This window comes from Ambystoma mexicanum, chromosome 6q (genome assembly GCF_040938575.1).
Source record: "Ambystoma mexicanum isolate Mex_15411 chromosome 6q, UKY_AmexF1_1, whole genome shotgun sequence".
Lineage (NCBI taxonomy): Eukaryota > Metazoa > Chordata > Amphibia > Caudata > Ambystomatidae > Ambystoma > Ambystoma mexicanum.
Genome location: NC_090937.1, coordinates 1,108,065,192 through 1,108,092,647, shown reverse-complemented (window position 1 = coordinate 1,108,092,647; position 27,456 = coordinate 1,108,065,192). Strand labels below are relative to the sequence as shown.

Genomic DNA, 27,456 nt, shown 5'->3' with positions numbered 1-27,456 from the left:
TAAATCATGTCCAAGAGTGGGAGAAAGAGTCTCACTCTTGGCAGGAGAAAAAAACAAACTCCAGAAATCCAGCAAAGCTGCTGGGGGACTCACTAGGTTAGGAAATTCAGCCTAAAGATAGAATTCTCCCTAACGCAGCCAACTTACATGGGAACCTAAGGGTTCCATTACATTTCAAACTCGTTTCATGGCGATCGACAACCGCTCCACAATGTATCTATAAGGAGCAGGAGTGCCTTTTTTAGGGTTTGCAGATTTAAGGAGGCTTGAGCATAGGTATGAGATGACAGCGGTAAGGGGTCTCGCGTTGGGGTAAGTGGCCCCCCACCTTGTGTGAATAAAGGGAAGGTGGTGCGGTAGATGCATCATGATTCGGCACAGTGAAATTGATCATATACGTTGGCCAGTCTAGCGGTTGTATTATTGACAAGCAAAACATATCACTGGTGCTAAGTACACATAGGATGTGCGGGCTGGAATTTGCTAGCATCACGTCAGAAATCAGAGGTGCCCAATGAGAATCAGTACTTGTCCATTAGGTCGTCGGCAGGGGCCTGCAAAGGAATGTGCGCCTCAATGAACTTCACTGCCTCGTCCGGCACTGTAAAAAAAATAGTTTATTGCAGAAGGTGAACTTCAGGCGGGCTGGAAATAGTATAGCATAGGCGATGTTTCTTTCTCCAAGCAATTTTTTGACTTTGATGAATTGCTGTCGCTGCTGCTGCACTCCTATGGAGAAATCTGGAAATATTCTGATGATTTGTGCATCCAGCCGGAGTTCCCCTTTTTCTCGGGCCAGCCGGAGTATTTGATCTCTCTCTCTATAGCTCAAGATTTTTGCTATAATCGGCCTCAGGAAATTTCCGGGTTTGGGGCGAGGTGCCAGCGCTCTGTGTGCCCGTTCTACCGCGAAGAAAGGGGACAGGTCTGGTCCACCTAGCAAGTCCTTAAGCAGTTTTTCAGTTGCCATTTCCAGTTGTCCCTTAAGAGCATTCTCCGGGACCCTGATGATGTGTATGTTTCTGCGAGATCTGGACTTTCATGTCTCCGACTAGGGTAGACACTGTGTTTTGCAGTGTGGTGATTTTGTCCTCCTTGGTCCCAATCCTGGTCTACGCCTCAGTAATTTTAGAGCTGTGCTGATCCAGCTTGGATCTGAGTGACACGACGTTGGCATTAATGTCGTCTAACTTTTCGTGAAAGGAAACAAAGTTCTTAGCCATAGACTCCATCATGGTGCCTAGGTCAGGGCCAGGGGGGGTCCACCTGTATATCCGTGTCGCTCTGACTGGTGCCGACTTGTCCTTGCTCAGGCCTAGTAGTAGCTTTTGCAAATTTGTCCATGGCTCCGGTTTTACCTGTGCCACGGGACCTGTTGAACATCGTGGATATGGGTTAACGCCGTGAAGAACGTCTGGAGCCGTGTACTGCCTGCAGTCGATACAGTAGTGGGGTCTCAGTGTCGTAGTTCACTGGTGACATTCCCGCCGCGGCAGTTAGAGGCAGAACGGGGGAGTTTGAGATCTGCACTGATGGATGCAGGCCAGTGTGTGTCGTGACAAGTCTATGTAGTGCACAGTGCCAGGCACAGTATGTGGGGTGTAGAGGCAGACGTTTTCTGGTCAGTCGCTAGCCGAGCCCACCATGCAGATGCAGCAGGTCACCGCTATATATAACTGTGAAGTCGGTGGGGCCCAGACAAGGACCAAACAGACAATAGGTTTTGGGGGTGAACAGCATTGTAAACCTTAGTATTCTGGAACTTTGGGGGAGAGCTTCACAGTAGCTCTAACTTTACAATAAATGTGACTGCTCTAAAGAGGGCATTTGAATGAAGTTTGAAAAATTATACAAAGAGTCAGGTTAAACTGATGTTACCCTCTCTCATTGTTTACAGAAATTTACTAATGAGAGAGACAAAACGAAAGAGGAATTATTAATCGGAGATATGTTTACTCAATAAGGAACTTAGGTGAGTACATCTAATAGGCTAATGTAATCAGAGTTGCTCACCCAACACACCACCACCACTACTTAATTATTAAAATAAAGGTGAACATAACTCATTCATTCTTTTCTTACTTTCTTTCATATTCTTTCTTTATTTAGCATCTCTCCTGATGAACCACGAGCATAAAACGTGGGGAAACACGTGTTGAGAGGCAAAATAACTATCAGTTTGTGAATCAATGTTTGGAAAGAAGGATATTGCATGCTACCAATGCAAAAAATAAATATTACTTAAAAAGTGAACTTGCTGGTGTGACGGATATATTATTTTGCCTGAAGCGCATTCCACTTGTGTTTTCCAAAAAGAAAATTTGAATATATATTGCAGCAGCCGCAATACTCACTTAAGGGTGCAGCATCCAGGCAAACAACAGTTTATTATTCGCACTTAGAAATCGCCCAAAGAGGAAGTAAAAGCCGAAAAGGACTGCAAACAGTTAAACAAAAAACAGATGTGTTTGTGAGAAATATTCATGCACATTAAAATCTAAATTTTCCCTCTTCCATAATTAGTTTCTTCCTGTAGTACTACATGAAGTACTGGTCCAAGCACATACATGGATCTGTATGGGAGTATTTGCCTAGTTTTAGAGAGTAAAATTGACCGATATACCCCTTACCTGTAGGGCTGGATGGGACTGGAATTGTAAAGGTTGACTAGCACAACTTGGAGAGCTATTACGCAATCAAAATCCCCACCAAGTACCAATTTAGCACCATTTAATCTGGTCAAAAGTTTGCACAGCATTTGTTTTTCTTTTGTTTCCCTTCTAACACAATTTATTTGGGCCATATATGCTCCCTAGATTTAACAACCTGTTCTCTAACCTATTATACTTCTAGCACATCTCCCTTCCTTCACCTCTTGTTGTACTTTGTGAGCTTTTAAAAATGGGATTGCACCCGCATGAGTTTTGCAAGTTCAACATAACATTTCATTGTTCTCTCTTATTTTAAATGTAATTGGATTTATTTTTCTCCAAGAAATGAGTCTCCTATAGAAGCACAACTCTAGGCCACAGCAATGTAAATGTGGTTACACCTGCCTCATCGTGCATCTTATTTAAACCCTTAACACTTGAGGACATGATTGTAAATGGCTTATCCCCTGTTTATCTTCGAAATACTATGTGGAAAATCCTATCCATCTTTTGGACTGGTTCCTTCTAGCTTGAGAGGGAGGGCGATAGTGTTGGGAGTGAATTGGGGACATGTCTGGGTTGTATTTTCGTCTTAAATAATATAGGATTGAAATACCTGTACTCACAGTATTGACTTGAGGGATGTATTGATGATTGTTGGGTTTAAGTACATTTTCCTATATCTTTGTTGTGCGGATAACAGATTTTATAAAAAGATCCACTAAAACACCTCCACAACCTAAAGCACAAACTGATAATGGGAGACCACAGGCAAGGTAGCTTAACCAACACACAAGTGACAACGAATACCTCCTATAATAAATATAAACATCTTAAAAATAACAGGAAATTTAAACTTCGCTAGACAGAGTACCCACCCTTATGGATAGTGTTTAGCTTGTTAGAATCCAGTGTCCTTTTACTCCAGTTCCTTCAGTCCACATTCCACTCACTGACCTCTCCCCATAACCAAATTAAGAAGCAGCTTGTGCACACCACCCATGGAAGTCAGTTTAGTAGGGTTCCAAATTGCCATGCTTTGGGAGCTAATCTCTCTCCCCCTCTCCCCCTCGCACCCCAATTTAGGTCATCTCTCTCTGGAGGTGCCCCTCCTTTTGCCCATCACTCTGGCCCACCGGGACCGGCTAAACCAGCCTGCGCTACCCTCCCGGAATTCAAGGCCTACAACACCAGCGCTGGGGAACTACGCCCAGTCCTCTGTGCCCTCTCCAGTACAAGCCCCGATTTCCCCCCTGGTCAATCGAGCACAGGCCTAGGCATTGAGGCCTCGGAAGGGGGAGGATGTCGACACAAACCAACAAGCGACCCTGTGGAGAAGCGCACGTGGGGGTCGATCCAGGTATCCAGGCTGCCACGAGGAGGCACCCCTTCCCTTGCCTGCCTCGTCCACCCAGCACACACATTTGACTCTGGAAGGTACCCCTCCCACAAAAAGGATTGATGGCACTGCAAGGGCTCCCCAGGAGAACATACCCTCTGAAGTGGTCCAGAGGGCGCCCCCCCCCCCTCAAGCCACAGGACTCCAAGACACCGAAGGCATGTCCAAGGGCAAGGGCTCTCAATCCCAATCCCCACCCCGCCCGAGACCACCCACGAGAGCGCAGGAGGGCGTGCTGGCCAAGATATGGTCCAAAGACCCGGAGGAAGCCCAGGGGACTCAAACCAATGGGTGCTCTACCGAGGTACTCGGCAGACCGGGAGGATTCCGATCAACCAGTTAACAATCGTCACTGAAACATTTTCTGACCGACATTGGCCAATGTCCAAAAAATGGCGAAGGTGATTTGGAAAGACTGGCCAACCAAACCAGAAATAGACCTACTATTGACCGTGCTACATAATCTTGGTGATAGGTGGAAACCAGTGTCCAGGATTTATTGCCAACTGATGGATAGGCCTAACCCCAAAAGCACCGCACTGAAACAAAAATGGGAAACTGATATGGGAACTGACATTATGGAAAGGGAATGGGCCAGGGTCTTGGCATACCACCGGGAGGTCTCTAGAAACGCCAGATTCAGGTTGATGCAACTAAACGTAGTATATAGGACATACATGACCCCAGGCAGATTTGCTAAGTTTAACAATAAGGCTGCCTCGTTGTGCCCCTGGTGCGGCTCGGAAGGAGCGAAGCTGCTCCGCATGTTTTGGGAATGCCCTAAATAACAAAGTTTCTGAATCAGGATAGAACTGGCCTGCAGGAAAGCCGGGGTGGTGAGATACGGGTGGACAGCGAAGGAATGCCTCCTGGGGTGCTACCCGAGGATTGGAAAGTATAGACCCATAATTAAACTCATGGACATGGCATGTATATTGGCAAAAAGGTCCATAGCAATGGCGTGGAAATCAGCGGCTGGGCCACGGTTTTTAAAGTGGTATAACGAATTGGAGCAGTGGACCAGTGCTGAGACTAGAGTGTGGGGTGAAGAGGGTCTCCAAACTGGGGGTGAGGGAAGCCCAGCATACAACGCTTCGAAGGTGCTGATTTGGGTAATGTTCCACTCGCCAGATGATAAACTCGTGGGAAAGTAAGAGGCCATAGTTTAGGCTCTGCGTAGCCCACAGTAATAACACGGTTATCAGAGATGTTGATCAATTAAACCAATCTGCCCCCCAGCATGAGTAACCGTTTACATTAAGGACGCCTTGCTGCCATACTTGCAGGACAACCTACCTGGAGGAATAACCGGTGAAGACTTGTTGTTAAAATGTTGTATGTTCATGTTTGTAGGCAGCAATGTGTGCGAAAAATATATTTGATGTACCATGCTCACAGCTGTTAAGTTCATTATAAATGCCAATAAAAACATTTAAAAATTTTAAAAAATTCTGCCCGACATAGTTGACAAGATCACCACAGCTAGCCAGAAGCAAATGGATGCTCTCAGAGGACGTAGCTGAAGGCCTCCAAGAAATCAAGAGGTATATCGATAAGATAGAGGAAAGAGTCGACACGAATGAGAGGGAAATCCAGGACCTGGCTGAGGATGCAAGGAAGACCGACTCCCTACTGGACACACTAGTGACAGCTACATATAACCTGGAACTCCAGGTGGAGGACTTGGAGAACAGGTCTAGGCGCTTGAATATTCGAATGGACGGTCTTCCAGGGGACCCTCCGGACCAGGATCTGCACCAAGTGGTAAAGGGAATATTATTTTTTTTTTAAACACTCTTTATTGACATTTTGTAATAACAATCCCAAAACTACCCCCTTCCCCCCCTGTATCCCCCTTACCCATTTAACAAGCTTTAATCAAACCAGTCAACAAATTCTCAATCCCACCTACCCCCCTCCGCCCCCCCCCCCCTCCCACAGCCAGGTATCCCACCTGATTCCTCCTCTCTCCATTGGCCACAGCACGCAGGTCTTCATGTCTATCGTTCCTTGAGAATTGGGCAGCTCCCCCTGCAGTTCACAACTCCGCGTTTTCCCCCTTCCCGTAAACCCCCTCACATCCTCCCTCCCTTCACATGCCTCTTCACGGTGGACGTAAGTCATTGTCCTTCGATAGATCATTTACAGTTGGGACCAATTAATCGTTACCTCTTCCCTGTCCTCTTCTGAGTCCATGTTCTGCAGCGGTAAAGGGAATATTTACTGATGTCCTGGACACGGCAATGGCAGCGGACATAGAGTAGGACCCAGAAGACCAGACTCTGGCTCCAGACCAAGAGACATCCTGGTGGCAATGGAGCAGAGATGGCACTATATCAGGACCTAGCCCACGCAACCCTAATCAAAAGGAGAAGAATGGGGCCCATCTTGACTTACTTAAGGGCTGAGGACATATGGTACAGATGGTCACACCCTTTTGGCCTGACGTTTGACTGGAAGGGGAAGCCTCAGAAAATCACGACATGTGAACAGGGCATCGCCCTCCTGGATCTGGAAGAAGCTACTCCGCTGGTCACGCCATCCTCTACCCAACGGGCTGAGCGCAGACCATGGGAATGGTCTACCGCGAGGACCAAAAAAATGTAGAAGTGACGCCCAAACATATCTACGAGGCCCGCCGCCAAGGAAGGACCAGGAGGCCCAGGAAGGATTAGTGCACTCCGCGATCAACAACTCACAGAGGGCGAGGATGGCGGATCAGTTCAAGGATGCCTGGGGAGGGCATAAGAGAAGATAATCACGGCCACAGATATATATTCAGGCACACAAGAGGGGCCTTGAGGGTGGCAGCGGGGGAGACTCATAACTTGGGATTGGGATATCCTGCGTTGGACCAATTGGGGGGGCAACCTGTGGAACGACTCTCGAGGTTCTGAATCGTGGGGGGCCACTGGCCAGTTGTCCTGCCCCTCCAAGGGGGAGTGGGGCCAGGGGGGAAGGAGGCAGGGTGGTTCGCGGGAGCCCAATCCGCAGAAGACTGGAACCAGGTCATGGGGCCCAGGTGAAAGGGGTGAGCGCCAGGTAGGGATACACGATGCTGCAATCTGAGAGGTCTAAAATAAAATGCATGAGTTCCCGTCCCAACATGCCAATTAGTGGGGAAATGAAGATCCTCTCCCTTAATGTCAACAGCCTAAACTCTCTGGTCAAACTGAAAAAATGAGAGCGCTAAATCAGGCGCGAACGCCCAGACATCATCACGTTGCAAGAGACCCACATTTGTTCCCTAGATAGAGGGAGGGTTAAAATATAGGGCTACTCCGGAACACTCCAAGCCACACAATCTGAGAAAAAAGCAGGGGTACTATTGGCCCTGAAGGATGGTTTAGACCTGCATATCACAGGGAAGGAGTCAGATGACCAGGGAAGGTATCTAGCAGCCTCTCTGGAGGGCAATGGACAGGCCTTCACGGTGGCGACTCTTAATGCCCCAAACACGCCACAAGATCTCTTTATTCAAACTGACCTAGAAAAGCTCAAGAATTCCCTATCATACTTAGTGGTGATTTCAATATCGCATGGGATCCGACCAAAGACAGGAGCGCTGCGGCGGCAGGCCCACAGGGGAGACCAACACACGAACTGAAGGTTAAAATTAGTAACCTAGCCCTAGTCGACGTTTGGAGGGGGATGCAAGGAGAGAAAGAGGGTTACTACTCCTACTTGAATGCCCATCACTCCCATTCAAGAATTGATTACATCTGGCTCTCCGCTATCCTACTGGGAGGGGTGAACCTTGAAAGCGAATAGGATACCCCCAGGGCTTTGAAAAGGGCGCTACCTGACACCCCTTTTCAAAGACCACCTGCTTGTCCGGGAGGTTGAGGAGGAAATGGAAAGCTTCTTCGTGAATAATACTGTGGGGGACACGACTCTCCAGGTTAGGTGGGATGCCTTTAAAGCTACCTTGAGAGGGACAATAATGGCAATCAAAGCGAGAAGGGACTGGAATTAAGACTAGAGGAGGCTCGACTAGAAGAGGAACTCAAAGGCATAATGGCCAAAATGGGAACAAATCAGATCCCGGCCACCAAAAGAGCGTACTGTGCAGTCCGTGGACAATTAGACATAATCCAGACCCGAGCTGCGGAACGTAACCTACTATAGCTCAGGTAAAAATACTATATTAAAGCTAATAAGGCAAACTGCCTGCTGGCAAGAATGCTTAGAAGGGAACATAAAGACGAAATAATATTGAAAATCAAGGTGGGGTGGGGAGGACTAACGCCAAGAATGAGGACATCAAAAGGGAGTTTACCCGATTCTACTCCTCTCTGTATGCATCTGACAACCGATCACAGATCGGCCAACTAAAATATCTAGACAGAGTCCTCCGAAATACTAGAAAGGGACATCACGGTGGACGAAGTCGGGGACACAATTAAATCCCTTCCTACTCTTAAATCGCGGGGCCCGGATGGGTATGTAGCAGAATTCTATAAAACCCATAAGGAATGACTGATTTCAATCTTAACCACTCTTTTCATCCAAATGGGTCAGGACAGCGCCATTACACGATCAATGGAGGGGGTGAAAGTCCTTATCCACAAGCGGGGCAAAGACCCCACTGAATGCACTTCCTACCGACCCATAACCCTGATAAACGTAGATTCCAAGATGCACGCTAAGAACCTAGCAACAAGACTCGAACAGATAATCCTTAAACTGGTCAACCCGCACCAATCTGGCTTTGTCAGGGGCCAGCATGCCAGCGACCATGTCAGGAGGCTGGTGCATCTGATGGTGAAGGCCCACAAAAGAGGAATCCCTGCTCTCCTCATGGCGACTGATGCAGAGAAGGCTTTTGATCGGGTGGAGTGGGGATTCCTCTTCGCAACTATGCGTGGAATGGGCTTCGGGGCGAAATTCTTGGACAGGGTCAGGGCCAACTACCGTTACCCAATTCTCTGTCTAGCGGTGAACGGACAATTAATGGATCCAGTGACCGTTGAGAGGGGCACTGAACAGGGGTGCGTGCCCGCTGTCCCCAATCCTTTATGCGCTCCACTTGGAACCTTTCCTCGAAGGGGTGAGATCTAATCGGGATATAGTGGGAGTGCCCTTGAGGGGGAGAACTCATAAATTTGCAGCGTTTGCTGATATACTGTCCCTGACTCAGCCGAACACTGCCATACCAGCGGTAGAAAATTTGGCACCGTGGCAGGTCTGAAAATGAATGCCTCCAAGATAGAAATCCTTAATCTCACTATTCCACCGGCAGCAGCCTCGGCCCTGAAGGAAACCTTCCCCTGTAGATGGGTTGAGCACTCCCATCACCTACCTGGGTATAGAATTGTCCACATCAACCGAACAATAGTACCACACTAACTATCCACCTCTGCTGGAGAAACTTAAGACTAAGATGATAGACTGGGGCCCCCTAGCGGTATTGTGGTTAGGTTGTATTAATGTTCTAAAAATGGTTGTGCTTCCACAATTATTGTACTGTTTTGCGGCCCTACGGGTGCATATCCCACAAGCTTTTGTCAGGGCCTTGAATAAAATGACCAACAGGTTTGTGTGGCCCAATAAACCTCCGAGACTGGCAGCTAGGCTGATGAGAGCCCCTACGGACCGGGGGACATGGGCCAACCGGATTTCAGGGTGTACTATAGGGCTGCCCAACTGAAAGTGCTTCATGACTGGCAAAAAGACGATTGGGGGGAAAAATATAGAGGCCATTGGATAGGGCGATGCTGGGGGAATACCTAGAGGGAGTCCTGTGGAAGCCCAAGCCGGACAGGCCGACCCGGATGTACAGTAGTGTAATCCTAGAGCTGGTGGGCCGAACGTGGGATGAAGGGGTGCAGTCGGCATATTTTACAACGTACCCATCGCCCTACACCCCACTGTTTGGCAATCCTCAGTTCACGCCGGGGCATAACACGACTGCATTTGAAGCATAGCAACAGGGGGGATGCAGGCTGGTACAGGATAGGTTTAGTGAGGGTCAGGTGAAGCAGTTTGAACAGTTTGAACAATGTAAAGCAGACTTCACATTAGGCGAAAGGAAAAGGTACAGATACTTTCAACTGATGCACTGGCTTTGCCACTCCCACCCTAATGCAAGCGGCATATCGCCAACTAACACCTTTTGAAAGGTATTTTAGCAGGGATCCGGGGGACAAGCATCTGATTATGGCAATATATAAGAATATGAAAGCAGGAGAAGAGCTCCCACCCCCCAACACGACCCTACCTGAAGAGATGGGAGGTATCCAGTGGGTGCGCAGTTGAGGAGAAAGATTGGGCCTGGTTATGGACACAGATCCCCAAGTTAACAAGATCCCTCCTAATAAGGGAGTTTTAGTTGAAAGTCGTAATCAAGCGGCACATCACCCCCTCGAGCCTTCACAGAATGTACCCATGGGCCTCACATCTCTGTTGGAGGAAATGCGGAGCAGTGGGCACATGGGACACATATGGTGGGAATGTTTTAAAATCGAGAAATACTGGGCGACTATCCTGTAGGCAGCCAACCAAGTCCTGGGAGTCAACTACAGCGGAAACACAGGCTTTGCGCTGATAGGTCTAGGGGGAACACTGGACTCAAGACCAAGGCGGGTCGCAAGCCATATGTAATAATGATGGCGGCGGCGGCGCTGGTCCTGGCCCGCAAATTGAAAGCAAGAGACCCCCACAGGGCCATGAATGGGTGGTAAAAAGGTGGAATCTACTAGCACTGGAGTGGCTCGCGTACTCTATTCAAGGGGACCATGCAAGATTCACTTCAGACTGGTCATCTCTACTGAAATATCCGAAGGACGGAGCAAGGGTGGTATGGTGCCCTTGGGCCATGAGGCTCTTGGGCATAGTAGAGCACCCCGGAGAAGGCGACCCATGAGGGGGCAAAATACATCCTGGCAGTCATACCTAGCCAGAGCCCCAACATTGCGCTTATCACATAACCTGAACAGCCACAGAACATCTACATTTCCGGACTGCTTTCGAACCATGGGGATCGGAAGGGGTGGGGGCGTTTTGTTTCCATTCACGTTGAATGTGTTAATGTTTATGGAAATGGCAATAAAAAGTTCCTTTAAAAAAAATAAGAATAAAAGTAATCCAATGAACCATTAAATTGCACGAGATGCAAGAAAACCAAAAGTTAATTAGTTAAATGCACCATCGGCCAGTAACACTTCAAAAATCATTCAACATGTCATAATTAAATGGCGGCTTTTATAGGAGTGTGTGGGACTAGGAGTTGACTTGCACTGTTAAGTGACTTCAATTCAGCACTCCAACTAAGTCAATGCCTAGTCTGGGATGCCCAAGGGAAGCCCTTATTTATATATTTTTATGACAAGTTCATAGATCTGGATGATAAACCCTTGTATAACGCCCCCCTCTTTGAATCCCCCTGACCTCACTGAGCCAAGAATTGGGTTTGTTTTGCAAATTAAAAAGATTTATTGAAAAATTAAACCAGATATATATCACACTTTTATAAATTAATATTTGATAGCACACTTATGAATATGACAGTGATCAACAATGGATAATATTACACTAGCACACTTTTTTAATTACTTAGGAGTTGGTATAGAGAGGATAAGGTAGCTGAGAATGCTTTTATGGTTTCAAGGGAATGCAATGATGGAAAAGAATTCAGCACAGAAATAAACTGAGATGGTTTCCACAAGAGATAATATGATCACTTTTTCTTTTGACAATTCACTCCCCTCTCCCCCCCCCCCCCTATGCAATATAAGGAGATGGAAGGAGAGCACACAATTTTCTGGAATACAATCGAATGCAATACCAATTCAGTTCCCCCCTAGCAAGCTTGGAGCAACCGGGATGATTTTAAAACGCAGGCAAAATACTTTAAATGTGATTTGCAAAGAAGTGAAAATATGCAAAAAATGATTTTAATTCCCTATAGGAGATTCAGGGTAGGTGATAGCTACTAAAGATTGGTTCAGGTCAACACTATCAGTGATTCATGAGGGATTATCAGGTTGAAAACGGATTTCAGCAGTTGCAAGCAAAAGACAGCGATTTTGACAGGTGGAGAAATTTGATTCAAGTTGCAATTTGCAGCACTTTTTCCGAGTGCGTAAAGTGCGATTACGGAACAACTATAAGGAGTAGAAAGTCGGTTGTAGGCCTGTTGGAAAGCTGAGGATCTTAGCTTTAAAATTAAAAGTTAAATCTCTGGGATTGCAGAGGACTCCTCCAGTTGCTGCAGAGTGTGCCTGGGATGGCAACACTTTAGCTGATTTATATTGACCCACTTGTCTTCCCCTTCTGCCAAACTGCCTTTGGGGATGCAGATTTTGTAGGCGACTGGGGAGATCTTGTCTACAATTTCAAAAGGTCCCTTCCATATAGGCAGAAATTTCTGCTGTTTGGCCTGGTTCCTTTGGAAATTGTATAGATAAACCCGGTCCCCTACATTGTATTCTTTCCTAGTAGTCTTCAAATCATAGTGAGTCTTTATGCTATCGGCTGATCTTTCTAGGTTTCGCTAGGCATAGGCAAAAGCATGTTGGAGGTGTTTCCTTAAATTTTCAACATACTCATGCGTTGTGGAGGCATTGATCAAGGTTTGCTCTTGGGTCCTGTAGAGCAAATGCTGGGGAAGCACCATCCTGCGTCCAGTCATCAGCTCAAACGGTGACATTTTAGTTGCAGATGAAGGGGTAGCTCTGATGGCCATTAGGACAAGAGGTAATCGGATATCCCAACTTGGCCCAGAATCTGCCACAAACTTTTTTAATATGCTCACAATGCTTCGGTTGTAATGTTCTACTGCACCAGAAGAGGCTGGCCGGTAAGCAATATGTAGCTTCCTTTTAACCCCAAGTATCTCCCACATCTTAGTCATTACTTTGCTGGTTAAATGGCTACCTCTGTCTGACTCAATCCTTTGGGGTAGACCAAAATGGGAAAAGATGTGGTTGATCATCAGGGCAGCTGCTGTTTCTGCCTTGCAGTTTGGGGCCGGGAGACATTCCACCCATTTAGTAAATAAGCATGTCACCGTCAACATGTACTTAGTTCCCCTAGAGGAGCGAATCACAGGGCCTATGAAGTCGTCTTGCAAATCTGACCATGGCAGTGTCATCCCCCCATTTTGGAGAGGCGCACGGTGTGTGAGGGATGTTGGCTGAAATTATGCACACACAAGACACCCCTTCAAGTATTGGTCGACGTCCTGCCCCATCTGTGGCCAGTATGCAACCTCTCTTAAGATCTCAAGTGTTGTGTGAAACCCCCTATGACCGGCGGTGGCCGCATCATGGGCGTGACTTAACATCAGGCTTCGGAATGAGGTAGGGACCACCCACTGATCATGGCCAGCGTTGTATTTCCTTACCAACAAACCGTCTTGGATCCGGAACATTTTTGCATTTCATCAACACTCTAAGGTCCTTTTTTCCTAATGTAATCTGTATCCGTCAGGGGAAAGGTCTGGGGGTCCTCAATGTGTTGGTAAAACTTACCAATTATTGGATCCCCCTTCTGAGCCGTAATCAAATCAGCATCTGGGGTCTCCTTACTCCACTGTGCAGTTAAAAGATCATTGTGAGCATTTGTCTGGGACCTAGTGATAGCAGTGACCTGGATTTCCTCCAACAGGGACTCAATCTCTATTAGATTCCCTTGGATGGCCCCGGTTTTGGCGAGCTGATCAGCTAAGTCATTTCCAGTTTTGTCTGGTCCCTCTACTTTGGAATGACCCTTGATCTTCTTCCAGAGGATGGTCATCCCATTCACGGTGACCAGATCATCAATGTTTCAAATTAACTTCCCATGTTTCAAGGGTTTGTTATTGGCACATAACATGCCTCTGGTTTTCCAATTAACCAGGTGCTCCACGAACCCGTTCCATACATAATCTGAATCTGTGATTATGACCAGTTTGTGGAGTTGATGTTGGACAGCAGTGAGGATGGCCTGATGCACAGCCATCAACTCTGCCACCTGACTACTTCGGGGACCAATTTTGTACCCAGCGGAGGGTTCTGGGGAGTCATTCACCCATGCATTCCCTACGCTGGCCACAAGTTTTTTCCCCGTTGTTGTCAACATGGTAAGAGCATCCATCCACATAGACTGTGGGCATTCCCTCACACTTGTCTTCTTCAAAGACTTTATGGGGGCATTAAGGTATGCCTCCATGTTGTCCTTGATTTTTAGACTTTCGTCCCCGAAACAGTTTTCTCTGGCACAATCATGCAAGTCAGCCAGACCTTGCGCGAGGGGACTCTTCTTGTTTTGGCCATATCTGACCGCCACAGGAAAGCCTTGCATTGACCGAATCCAGGAAGTAATTCGGGAATTACTCACATTTCCGGCCCAGATTCTGTCACTTTGGAGGTATTGCAGAGGCTGGTGTGGAGTCTCCACTATGATGTGTTCCCCCTGGATAAACGGGCGGTAATTCGTCAATGCCCACACCATTGCCAGGAGTGCCTTCTCACAATCGTTGAATTTTTCCTCCACCGAGGATACATTTTTGCTCGCATATGAGATTACTTTATTGACCTTGTCATGCTTTTGATATAATACTGCAGTCAAGCATGTATTAGAGAACCTTGTCTCCAAGAAAAACTCCTTGTTTCTGACAGGGTAAGCTAGGCAGGGCGCTTGTGAGAGGCTTCTTTTGAGCTGTCTTACTGCCTTGAATTGTTCTGGACCCCATTCCCACTTGACCCCCCCCCCTCCTTCAAGCGATGAATCGGGGGTCTAGTGATCTCTGCGTAGCCCTCAATGAACTTTCTGCATTAGTCAGTCCAAGGAGGCTCCTTAGTTCCTGCAGAGTTGTGGGGTCTTTCAGTTTCTGAAGTGCTTCCACTCTCTTTTCTTGGGGACAGAGCCCCTGAGGAGTAATCACATTCCCCAAGAAATTAACATGGGTTCTACACCACTGTGCTTTCTGAAAGAAAAGTTTTGCTCCGGCGGCCCTCAACTGTGTCAGAACATAACGGATCTCCGCTATGTGTTCCTCCACATATGACCTTTTGATGAGGACATCATCTACATAAGCCAGGTTACCACTTGCACCCAGGTCGGGCATGGCCTTATGTAGGAAAATGTTGAATTCATTGCCGGAGTTGAGGTAGCCAAAGGGAGTCCGGGTCCATGTGTACTGCTGGCCCCCAAAGGTAAAAGCCAGTTTGTATTGGTCCTCCCTACTGACAGGCACAGTCTAGTATCCGTTGGTCAGGTCTATTGCAGTGAATACCTGTGACCCCTGGATCTGGGCCAGCCCTTGGTCAATGTAAGGAAGCGGCCTTCGGGAAGTATGGACCCGTTTGTTGAGCTCCCTAAGGTCGGCGCAGAGTCTCCACTGGCCGTTTGGCTTCAATATTTCCAGCACCGGATTATTGAAGGTGCTGTGTACTTGACAGATTATTCCCCGGGACTCAAGGTCCTTAATTCTTTCAGTAAAGGACTCCATGGATGCGAGAGGCAAGCGATATTGCTTCACAAACACTGGAGTCATGCCAGGGTCCGTGGGAATTGCTGTTGTGTGGATGTCGGTGCGACCACAGTCATATGAGTCTACCGCAAAGAGATCTTGAAAATCCAAGAAAACGTGTTTTTAACTTTTGCTTCTATTCCAGAGTCACACAGGCATCAGCTAGATTGACTCTCTCTTCCACCATCTGCCTGAAGCTTGGAAAGACTTCTGGTTTTGCTATCTCAGCGGCCTCCTCCAGCTGGGTGGAGAAGTCCTTGGTCAGAGTGCTGATTAGGACTGGAGGCTTCAGGTGGGAAAGGCAGCCCTCATGGACCTGGAACATCACCTCATCCCTTCTGAAGTCACATCTTCCTTACCATAAGGGCAGGAAGTTCCCCCCATGCCGGGTAAAGCTCCTGTCTGGTGTTGCATTGTCATCACTGTCACTGTCAAAACAGTCCTTGGGGATTGGTCCAAACAGTTCATTTCCTAAATCAATGGAAAAATGTCGGTCATCAACCGCCATTCCAATAATGGTGCCTGCGGCTAGAGTAATACTCTTTAAGTCGCTGTTATCCACCTCTATTGGAATGGTGTCATGTTCTATGTTGACTAATGGTGTTGGGTTTACCTCCAACCCTTGCTGTTGGAGAGAAGCATTTAGATGAATATAAGCATCAGGGTTTTTCAATTTTTTTCCTCTTAACTTTCACTTCCAGGGAGAATTGTCGGGTCCTTTCTGGGATGGTATTTCCTCTCCAATCTGAATTTCAACTGCATAAGGCAGCAATTGAGCTGACCTAAATGCTTTTTCTGGATCATCAAAGCCCATGGGATTATCCGCTAATCGGGACCAAGTTTTGAAGTTTATTAGGTCCAAACTAATGGCAAAGCGATTGAGAATATCACTGCCTAAGTAAAAGGCGGCAGTGACGTCTCGCACGACCCAACAATTATGGACTATGCTCTTGTTGCCAATGGAGATTTTGAGCATACACCTGCTTGGCAGGAGATGTTTGGAATTGGGTATTTCCAGACCCATTTCCCATTTGTCTATCAGTTTGAATGTGGGAATGGCTGGATCTTTTGGGAGTTGGCGGAACATGGCTTTGCTGATGAAGCTCTTACCGTTGTTCACACACACTCGGGCGAGAGTCCTTCCCATCATTTAACTGAACAGGGATGAACAACTGCTCTCCAATTTGCTGAATATCAGCCAGGCTCTGAGCTGATTTCACATCTTTCTTCACTATTGGAGTGGGAATGTCTGATTGTGGATTAGTAAAGAATTTCAGCGTGTTTCCTTCCAGTGTGGAATACCACCTTAAACTGGAAGGAAGGTTGATTTTCAGAAATAGAGAGGACCCCCCCCCCCCATCACCAGTCTGTTGTCCTACTGCTATTACTGTCACGTCTGGAATTTGGTTGTTCTGGAAGTGAAATTCTACTTGGTCAGATTTTTGTTCAACCATGTGGCATGTGCCGTTTAAACTAACATGGTTGACACTCTGTTTTAATTTTATTGGTCGGCTAGTCTGGGTCCAGATGACCTTGTTTATTCAATCTATTAGGGGTGACAACCTTCTCAGGAGGTCATTCCCTAGTAAACAAGGGGTGCCCTCTGGAGTCACTACTATGACCGGGTGTTTCACCTTGTGTCGCCCAATTTTGATGTCCAAATCCGCAGTCCCCTCGATGGGAATTTCCTTCCCGTCAAAGTTCTGAAGTTGTCCAGGAAGAGAGGTGAGAGGAATACGTTAATTCTCCCCCCTTCCTGCATTTAGTTCATCGAAGGCCGTTTTGACAAAAGGGTAGCTTGGGATCCAGTGTCCACCAGTGCCAGCATTGTACCCTGCTTCTATATTTGTACCAGGGCATAGTATCTTCCCTCCTTCTCCTCAAGGGGGCACAGATAATGCAGAGTTTTGGACAACTGGTGGACCAATTTTCTGGTTTTGGACATTGCGAGAGAAGAGATCTGGGCAGTATTCTATGGAGATTCATGGGAATCTGCAAGAAAAAGTTGGCAACTGGAAATCGGAGCTGTTGTGGGTTCCCCTGGTTCCGGTTCTGGGCTGCCCCCCCCCCCACACCCTCCTCGCCCCCCTTTTTGGAGGCAGTCACCAGAATGGGTTTGAACCAGGGGATTTTGATGCTGTTGGTTCTGGGATGAGATGATGGGCGGTGCTAGCTCGGTACCCACATCTACCCAGTCTGGATTTGGATCCCTTGGGACCCATTTTTCTTTGGGAGGAGTTCCCCCATCTCTGAAGGAGAAGTTCCTTTTCCCAGGATCCTCTGAGGATCCCTCTCCCTCAAATTGGAAGATCTGTACCTCCTCCACAAAATGGGTCTGTTTGGGTCCTTTGTTTCTCCTACCTCCTCTCTGCTCCTTGGGTGGCAGACTTTCAGGGGTAGGAGATTTTGTTTCCGGTTCCTGGATTTCCAGGGGCTGTTTACAAGTGGGGAAGGAAGCTTCCTCCCAGGCTTTGCACCCCTCTTCCCCTTGTGCCTCCTCCCTGGGAACCGGTGGGTTATCGGGGTGCTGTCCCCGTCATTGTTCTGGAGCACCAAGCCCAGAGTTTGGGGCATTCTGCGCCGGCATGCTCATCTGAGGGTTCTGTTGAGCCCTCAGCATGTGACCCAGATCCCGTGCCATATTCTGGACCTGGCGCTCTAAATGTGAAACCCGCTCAGGCTGATACGGGGTTCTGTTTTCTCCCCTGGGCTGTTCCCGGGAAGGGTAGCTATCCCTTCTCTGGTAGTACCCCAGGTTGGGAAGATTTGGGTACCCCTCCACCCTTGGCCTCCCCTCTCCCAGATTAAGTGGTCTGGGCTCAGGGAATTGGGGAAAGAAGGATGGATGATTTTGAGGCTGGAAATTGGGTGGATACCTGGGGAAAAAAGTTCTGCCCAGGGTTTGGTGAATTTCTGCACTCCTTGGGGAAGTTAGGAGGGAAGTTCCCTGGGTTGGGTGCCTGGTTGGATCCCCCCCCCTTGGGCTGGAGGAGTCCACACATAACCCAGCATGGGTCGGTTTCCCTTGTAACGGGGACTTACATAGTGAGGGGAGCGAGGTCCCCATTTGTGGGACTACCTCCTTGACTCCTTGTCTGTGACTGCCCCGAGGGACTTCTGGGCTGAGAATTATTCGGTGCAGGCAGGTTTTTAGGCCCCCCCCCCCCCCTCTCCAAATCTAAAATTGGGGCAACCTTTACCTCTGCCACCTTGGCAGCAGCAGGGGTGCTGGTGGGTTTGGGGCTTTTCTGGGCGTTATTTTCATTTTCTATGGGCTTCTGCACCTCATAGATCCGGGTGGCCTGTTCAATGACCCAGTCTAGTTTCTCGTGAAAATCTCTCACTAGCTGGGTCATTATGTATTTGGGTAAGGCATGGAAAAAAGTGTTAACAAATTCTTTGCTGTCCCTGCGCACCCTTCTGGTAGTCTGCGCAAAGGCACGCTTCAATTCCTGCACCAATTCTTGTGGGGCCTGATCCTCCCCACATTGCAAATTGTAGGCTGCCTTGCGAGCCTCTTGGGATTTCTGTGAACAGAAACATGTTTCAAGTTGGCCGCCCTATATGTGAACCATCTTGAATGGTTTTGGTCCTCCAGCCCCGCAAAGAAACTGGAGTATTTTGGGGAGAATGTCCATTTTACATACTGGATGCAGCTACTGCTGTCCTTCAAATGGAAAGTCTCTATCATTTGCTCATAAAGCTCCAAGTGTTCCCAAACAGAATACTTGGCGTTCTTGTGATAAAGGGTGATGACACTCCTTATCGCCTTAATCTGTTTTACGGGGTCCTTAAGCAAGGCCCTTTTTGCCTTATTGGCCTTTTTGGTTCGAGTAACCCTGGTCCATTCATCCTCTGACTCAGAAGCACTGCTCCCAGAGGTGCCCGTCTGATCTTCCAGGTTTTCCCCCGGATTCTGTGAGCCTGGGAACGGCTGGCAGAATGTGGGGACCTGGTCTCCTGTGTCCTGTGACGCTCAGAGGAGTCTTCAGATCCCTCCTTGCTGCCAGGATTTGATGAGTACCCCCCCCCCCCCACTGACCTAACTGGGCAGAGGTTTTTAGGATGCCCTTATTGGGCCTACTCTCCTGGGGTTCCCCACTAAATTGCACTGTACTTAGGTGCCCATACCCGGATGCCCGTCCATCCATTCCTGGGTGGTACTGGCCTATGAGCCCCATACTTTTGGCTGGATGGTAATCTGCCATCCCTGTGGCCCTGTGCTCATGTGCGCCAGGGGACATGGGGGTGGCAGAGTCCAGGGACTGAGAGAGGTGAAGGCCACTGGTACTAGGGCTCCTGAGGTTATGCTCGGGTGTTTTCCTTTCCCAGTGAACCTCATCGCTATCAGCCCCTGCTCCCTGTTGCCATGCAAGAGCCTGTGCTTTCAGTTCCTCAGTTAAGGCCTTACTAGACTCTGTCTCTCCTGCATGGCTACCTGTTGCTGGAGCCTTTCATTGTGCTGACAGAGAGCCTCATTTTCTCTTGTGCCTCCTGGTTGGTCCTGGAGTACTGGGCAAGTCTTTGCTGCAGGAGGGTTACTTCCTGGGTCCCATCCCTACTAGCCTGTTCCTTTCTTGCCAGAGCATCTTCCACCCTCCTGGTGTGCTCTAACAAGTTCTGATGCTCTTTTTAGAGGCCACCCAGTCCCTGGAGGGCCAAGTGATTTTCTTCAATTTTTTATTTTAATTGGCAGACTTCCTGCCTAAGGTGTCCCTTTCCTGACTAAGAGCCTGCAACTGTGCCGCCAGGTCGTCCCTCTGCCTTTGAAAGACACCAGCTTTCTGGCACTCCTCCTCAAATTCTGTCTGGGTATCCAGGTCTTTCAGAATCAGTTTGTTGCTCTCTGCCTTCTCCCTGTCTAGGTGGCTTTGCAGGGTGACTACCTGCTCTGCGCATGCCCTATTGAAGTCCAGTTGTTGCTCCAGCTTTTTCTGGCTCTGCAGTAGGGAGTCCAAACCTTCTTGGTACTCCTTCTGTAAGGCCAGAAATCTGGTATCCTGGTCAGACTTTTCCTGTTGCAGGAAACCCATAGCCTCTTTGATTTTAATGAGATACTGTCTACTCTCATTTTCTGACTCCTGGCCCCTGTGCAGCCTCTTCTCAGAAGAGACCAGGTCAGATCGGGTTTTCTCTAATGCCATCTCTTGCCTATTTGCCAGATCTTGGCCTTCAGCACATTTGTCCTGTATGGCTCCCATATATAAATACAAATATGCCGCTATCCTAACAATCTTGTTGTGCTCATCTTTGGCCTTAGGGGCCATGTATTGTTCGCTCAGGGCCACGTGTAATGGACCCTGATCTTTCCAGCTGTCTAACCCAGTCGCATTGACCTGTTGTGTGATCGCCTGCAGCCACACATTCTGGTCCTGTTCAGACAATTCACCTCTCACAGTTTATGTAAGAGGTGCTCTCGATATCTTCATATCTACCAATGTCGTCATTCTGGAAATTGATTTCCTTCCTGATTTACAGAAGTTCGTATTTTAATTTGCAAAACATACCGTCTCCTTAGAGCGTCCTTCTTTTGAGGGGTGATTTTACAGTGTAACACAGCGTTTTGATCCAACAGGATTTATGTATCCTGTCAGTTAGCACACTGTATTAAGCTGCACAAGTGGTAGATCTAATCCCGATGTCCCGGCTCGAGTCCCCACTCTGTTAAGTGACTTCAATTCAGCATTCCAACTAAGTCAATGCCTAGTCTGGGATTGTCACGATGCCCGCTCCCGGGGAGCCGGCTCGGGCCCTGCGTCCCCGAAAGCGGACATCAAGTCCCCGGGGAAGGTCCCAGCAACCCCTTATAGGGGCCCTTTGGACAGCGTCCTGGCGCCCATGGCGCCAGGCTCATAGAAAACGTCAGTCCTGGCGCCATAGGCGCAAGGCTCATTATGAAAGTGTTTGGGTGCACTTACCTGATGCAGACCATGCTGCAGAACCCCGGCCTCCTTAGGGCCTGAAAGGAACTACTTTACCTGTGGGACACATTTATCACCCGGGCGTGGTCGGGGAAGGATACATACCTGATTGGAGGAAGGACACATTCTAGGAACTTCTTCCAAGGCTATTTAAACCACACCCGATCAGCCACACGTGCTTCGCGTTGTTCTGCATCTAGCAGCTGGACGCTCACCGTGTCTGCTCCTGCATCTTGACTTCTGCCGCACCTGCCAGCATCCTGAATCACCTGCAAAGGAAGGGAACAAGAGAACAGAAGAAGGAAAAGGCCTCACCTGCTAAATCTGCATCCCAGAGACATTTCGCCGACAATCCTGAAAAGGAAGACATTTATTTTTAAAAGCACATCGCATCGATCGCTGCAGCGCCGCATTCTTTACAGGGCGCCTCCATGTTCAGCAGCGACCATCCGGATTCGCAGTCGCGCCCCTGCGCCTAGGGAGAAAAAGACAAGAACAAAGGTGAGAGAAAGAAGGGAAAAGGGAAGCTAAAACTCCATGTCAAGACTTACCTGTTGGGTCATTCCCTTTTCATTTCGGGTCCGCGCCGCATCCAGGCATTTTCGGACCCCGGCCCCTAAGGGGAAAAAGACATCAGCGTTAATGAGTGAATGAAAAGACATTACCAAAACACTCATTAAAGACTTACCTGATTTCCACAAGGATTTCACTGCTCACCTCGGGTCGGTGCCTGTTCCCCGGCGTTCCGTACCCCGGCCCCTATGGGGAAAAAGACACTAGCATTAGAACATTAATGCATGGACACAAGGGGAACCACTTATAGAAAAACTTACCTGGAAGCCAAGCAAGTTTGCTTCTCACCCATCTGAAAATCCAGTGACGTAACTGGATACCAACGCGCCCCTGCATCAGAAGCAGGATGGAGAGCTCGTCCTTCCAGACCCTAAGGTGAGACGCTACGGGGAAGCACAGAAGGGTCTTGAGGAGGGTGAGAGGGGTAAGTGGGAGGCCAATTGCATTACCCCGCAGACAGTTAACCCCCTATTCTCACCTACAGAAGGATACTTCTGCGAGTCAGACAAGCCAGATCTGGTGCCCGGTCCAGTCCTTCTTCCGAACCCTGCGCATCACCTTAGACGAGGTCACAGCAGCGCGAACCAGGCCAGCGCCCCCCTTGGGAGTCAGGTGAGCGTTACAGGGATGCTCAAGGGAAGCCCTTATTGATATATTTTTATGACAAGTTCATAGATCTGGATGATAAACCCTTGTATAACGCCCCTCTCTTTGAATCCCCCTGACCTCTCAGAGCCAAGAATTAGGTTTGTTTTGCAAATTAAAAAGATTTATTGAAAAATTAAACAAGATATATATACTTTTATAAATAAATTAATATTTGATAGCACACTTATGAATATGACAGTGATCAACACTTTAAATGTGATTTGCAAAGAAGTGAAAATATGCTAAAAATGATTTTAATTCCCTATAGGAGATTCAGGGTAGGTGATAGCTACTTAAGATTGGTTCAGGTCAACACTATCAGTGATTCATGAGGGATTATCAGGTTGAAAATGGATTTCAGCAGTTGCAAGCAAAAGACAGCGATTTTTGACAGGTGGAGGAATTTGATTCAAATTGCAATTCGCTGCACTTTTTCCGAGTGCGTAAAGCGCGATTACGGAAAAACTATAAGGAGTAGAAAGTCTTTGTATGCTCGTTGGAAAGCTGTGGATCTTGGCTTTAAAATCAAAGTTAAATCTCGTTCCTAGATCACGTGGTTCAAAAGATACGGACAATTTTGTGGAGGTAGATTTTAGAAATAAAGTAAGATTCAAATGGCAAATGACACTTTCACAGGTTTGAAATCACAGAATGGACACACGATTTATATGCAGTTCTAAATAGGTTGAAATGGTTTGAGTTAGATTATTTTAAACACAGGGGGCGACAGCTATGAGGAAACATGTTTTCCCGTGGCACAGAGATTATCAGGTGAGCAAGACTTCTACTACTGCTTAGCCTATTATCGGCATTGTTCCCAGCACTACTCTCTCTAGGGGTGCTGATGAAGTGGGGCCAAGTACATTCCAGTGTCCGGGTGCCGCACAGTAGTGGCCTTTGGCCAGCTACAGGCCCTGCTCCTCTGTAACAAGCAGGGCCTCTGGACTCTGTAATGGGGCTCGCAGGCACCCATTTCTTGCAGTACATGTCCTAAAGCTAGGAGGCTGGATCACGCATTGCTGGTAGCCAATATTGAGAAGCACATGCAATGCCACAATCCTTTCCTCTTATAGGTTGCTGTACAGGGGTGAGTGAATGAGATGGTCATGGCAGTGGAAGTAGCCTCACAGGGAGACCCATATGTGCGAGAGTGGCGGTGGTGTGTGGGGGAGCTGGAGCATGTTGGTGGACGAGTGCACCCTGGGAGAGAGCCTGAGAACATTTGCAGGTGGGTGCGCCCTTTGAAAGCCTGATAATGTGACAAGTGATGCTTGTTATTGTGAGCCAATAGTAGGATTTAAAAACATGAATCGCAGACGTGTTGAGGGATTTTCACTGCCAGCCCTGTGGGAGAGGTTCTAAGAGGCCAACCTCATTTAGACTGTGAGCTGATCTCTGTACACCACGCCGGCTGCATACGTTGATCCGTACAATACGAGGTAAGCCCCTGCTGGGAATCTACATTTTCAGTGAGCACTTGCTCCAGCGCAAAATGGCCGCCATCACAGGTGTCTTCAGATGTGGCCCTGCAGGCTGCTGGACCTCCCATGCATCTTGCGCATTGGATGCCGCGCAGAAGCTTAAAGACTTTTCCTCTCCTTCACTTTAGAGTTTAGTTGGAGTTTAGTTTTAGTGCGAGTGTTCGAATAGAAGTTTAGAGACTGGACAGTTTTTGTTAAGATACCCTGACAGTGACGGATTCTTAGTTTTGATTTTAGGTAGGGAAAATCCTTAGTGCAGGGAGAGAGGCCTTTTCCCAACCCCATTTCCTTTTAATAAAAGTCTTTAACCCAAACTGACTGCCTTTTGTCCGACTTTAATTTTGCCATTCTTCACAATATGTAGAATCTCAACTGAGGAGCTATCTCTGCTATCTTATCTATAGGGAACGAGGTGCTAGTTTGTTGTTTGTCAAATATCCAACTTTCACATGAGATGTACACTTTCGTTTGTGTCAATTTTATATATGACCCATTATGCTCGACATTTGTTATAATGCTCCTTTATACTCCTTGTCAAACACAAAGGTAATGTCCTGTAGGTATGTTTGTATTGCACGAGGAGTCCAGAGCAGCTTGTGGTTGCTATTGGCATCGAGCTAACAAGGCTCTTCTGGGGTACAACCAGTGCTTACATGGGGGGGGGGGGGAAAGTGTTAAGCAGATGCACCATATACAATTATAAGGCAGACCCCTCACTTGAACAGCCATTGCCTAACTGGTAAGTACGTTTCCAAGTAGGCTTCCAATTACTGAGATCAAATCTCAGGTAAGAGGGTGGTAGGAATTTTCAAAGTTCACCTGTGCAGGTTTTGGCTGCAGCGGGTAAATAAAATGTCTTAAGAGCACACCTTTTTGGGGAAAAAGGCTTTATGATCAAATTGGATGTACACTCCCAATTACATCACATTAGGGGCTTCCCTGGGGGAACACTAAGCTAGAGCTCTTATCACCCAAAGCCAGGGGAAAAATGCGTAGAATTTCCGTCCATGCTAATGCAATAGGACCACTTGCAAACCAAACTCTGATTTCCAAAGTAACCATCCCTGTGCTTTTTTTTTGGTTCACTGCGGTCACTGATACTGGCAGAGCAGGATCATGGGTTTAAATGCAATGTCTGAAGTTTGTGTCGGGTTTAGGTCTAGCTAGGTTGTAGTTCCACCCTACAGGCAGGCCCTTTTTCTGGATTAAGAGCAGCAGATGATCATTTCTATTTTTATTTTATTGCTTATAGCGCAAACTGAGCTAAAGAGCAGCGGAGCGCTTTACACCAGGATTATGCCAACATTTGGCTTGGCTTTTTATACAGTAACTCGGTACTGTTGGTGGAGGGAGGGAGAGAGGGAGTATTATTCCTCCAGCAGGTATTGTTGAAAGAGCCACGTTTTTAGTGTTTTCTGGATTTGGAGGATGGTAGGGCAGTTTCAAGCCTCTCTGAGATCAAGTTCCAGATGTTCTGGGTGTGGCAAGAGAAGTCTTGTCTTTGCGTGCTAGGTTTGACTTCAACCTTTTGATAGTTTGCTACGTGAGGTGTTGAGTTTAGCCGCCAAGTATGTTAGTGTTCCGTGGCAGAAGAAACAGGCCTATACTCCATACAGTATATTACCTACATCAGATTAATACAGCGGGTGAAAGACCAACCCGACATGCCCATAGAAACAATTTGATATCTCAGAGGGTTTGGGGGGTGGGGGCACGAGGTCTCCCGAATCTATGAACTACTGATGTCCAGGGTGGGAAAAGAAGTGACCCAGCTGAGACTGGACTGTGAAGAGGAGGCCAGGGAACCCATGAATGATGGGCTGTGGGAGAGGGTCCAGAGATATCATTAAAAAAAGTATCTAGGAATGCAAGGCTGCAACAGATCCAGCTGTTACCCACAGAGCGTACATGACCCCCCAGAGGATTGCTCGATTCAAGAGCGCAGAAATACAAACATGTCCCAAATGTGGGGAAGTGAACGCAGGGATGATGCATATGTACTGGGCATGCCCGGAAATTTGGAAATTCTGGGGAGAAATAGCCCACTGCTTAAAAGAGAAGGGGATCATGCTAGATGTGGAATCTCTCTGGGCATGCATGGTAGGGGGATTCTCTAGACCGCGCAAACTGAAACATGTGAGTAAACTCAAGGACTTGGCCTACATACTTGCCAAGCGCAGAATTGCCATGGGGTGGAAAGCAAACAGGCCAAAGGTATAGGTCTGGTGGCACGATCTCCAGAAATGGGCAGAAGCGGAAACGGTGGTATTGAATGAAGCGGCCAGTAGGGGGAATGGGGGTGAGTAAGCGGGAACTTTGATGGCCTGGAGACAACTAGTTGCCACACTCGGGGTCCATCCAGGCCTGCCTAAGTGATCATGATTCCTCTGGGAATACAGAGGGGGAGGTACCCCTAGAGGAAACAACAGCGGAGGGCGATGTGGAGTAGGCTCTAGTGAAGGGGGGGGGGGGGTAACAGGGAGGCAGTTGACGTTGTACGATACTGTATATGATGCTTGAAGTTATATGTTATGCACTGTTGGGTTTGTTTTTGTTGATTTGGTTTTTGTAAAAATTAATAAAAATTGAATTTAAAAAAAAGTATGTTAGTGTTCCGTTTGAGACTGCTTTGTAGGTGATACATGGAGTTTTGAATATGATCCTGGCTGGGAGTGAGAGCCAGTGAAGCGTGTGAAATGTAGGAGAGATACGGTAGAATTTGCAGGCACCTGTAATGAGGCAGGCTGCAGCGTGGTGTGCTGCTTTGAGTGGGACAGGGTGTGCGGCTGGAAGCCCAGTAACAAGGGTATTTCTCATCAGTTTGTTGAATAACGAGGGCCTGGACCACAGTACGGAATTCATTCAGGGAAATGAAGTTTTTGATTTTGCAGAGTTTGTGGATCTTTAGGAACACGGGTTGTGCCTCTATTTTGGCTGTGCCTTTTTTTGGCTATGTGCTTTTGGAAGGAAATGCTACTGTTAACAATGAAGCACAGGGATTTCGCTGAGTTTGATAGTTAAGAGGGGGTGAATCCTTTCAGGCATATGTCATACAGCCATTGTGGCACAAGCTGTTTGGTTGGGGGACCAATGAGGGCGAATTCGGTCTTGGTCGGGTTCAATTTAAGGTAAGCGTTTGACATCCATGTTGGGATAGTAGCCAGGTATTTGTGGAGGCGAGCAATGTCCTGGGGGCCACTCACCTTAAGGTACATCTGAATGTCATCAGTGTGCTGATGGATGGCTATTTTTGGGTCTTTAAGAGAGTTCCCACGGGTTGCATGTATACATTGAAGATGATTGAAGATGATTGGGGAGAGAATGGAAC

General features: G+C 47.7%; 1 protein-coding gene across 7 annotated transcripts in view; it reads left to right on the top strand.

The window, feature by feature from the left end:
• DCUN1D4 (defective in cullin neddylation 1 domain containing 4) overlaps nucleotides 1-27,456 on the top strand; it is a 960,807-nt gene that overhangs the window by 39,700 nt on the left and 893,651 nt on the right. The window contains exon 1 of one of the 7 annotated variants that reach the window (XM_069631683.1): nucleotides 1,897-1,972. The exons of 5 other annotated variants lie outside the window; for them this stretch is intronic. The gene's annotated coding sequence lies outside the window, so the exon portion shown is untranslated. Of the gene's footprint in view, nucleotides 1-1,896; nucleotides 1,973-27,456 lie in introns of those variants that run through there. One more of the 7 variants, XM_069631682.1, reaches the window with a different exon arrangement.